At 30.4% G+C, this 720-nt stretch overlaps 1 pseudogene; it reads left to right on the forward strand.

Moving 5' to 3' along the window:
* The first annotated feature begins 403 nt into the window (after positions 1 to 403).
* LOC138815702 (U6 spliceosomal RNA) lies at positions 404 to 503 on the forward strand (annotated as a pseudogene).
* The last annotated feature ends 217 nt before the right edge of the window (positions 504 to 720 follow it).

Here is a 720-nt window from a genome sequence, read left to right on the forward strand (position 1 = left end):
TCAGGTAGACATTTGTGCCAGTAAGACCTCATTTAGGAAATTTTAAGCTGCAGAAGTTTAGATGTAGCTCTTAAGCAAGGCTTATTTTGAATCCATTAGCTCCACAAAGTTATCTCAGTTGATAAATAAGTACTTGAAAAGCCATCACCTTTGGACCTAGCTATAAAGGCTTCAAAGTATGATCAAACTTAAATGAAAAAGACTTAAAATAGTCATTGAAAAAAATTGCAAATCTGAGCAATCGACCAAACAATATAAGTTTTACAATATACACAGAATTTTAGAGAAGTAAGATCAATAGCATTTTAGGAACAATAAGTTTTCCTGGTTACAAACAGTCAACCAAGCATATATGCCTTTATAAAGACTGCATCATTAACTACATAAATTTACAGGATACTACATGCTTCAGCAGCACATTTACCCAAATTACAACAATATAAAGATTAACATGGCACTTGCACAAGGATGATATGAAAATTTGTGAAGTATGCCATATTTGTCATTCTTCAGATGCCAGAAATGAAAAACAGTTATTAAAAATGATTACAAAAATACAAATGTAACAATACATGTAATTAATTGAACTAAAAGTTAGTTTGACATCAGTGTATTAAATCCTCACCTTAGAAAGGCCTTTATATAGCATAATCTTTACAAAACGTTTGAAATTAGATAACGTTGTCATTTTTTCCCAAAGAAATAACATAGTATAAGGAC

The sequence above is a fragment of the Dipodomys merriami genome, unplaced genomic scaffold, assembly GCF_024711535.1.
Source record: "Dipodomys merriami isolate MVZ:Mamm:240054 unplaced genomic scaffold, mDipMer1.0.p SCAF_66, whole genome shotgun sequence".
Taxonomy (NCBI): Eukaryota; Metazoa; Chordata; class Mammalia; order Rodentia; family Heteromyidae; genus Dipodomys; species Dipodomys merriami.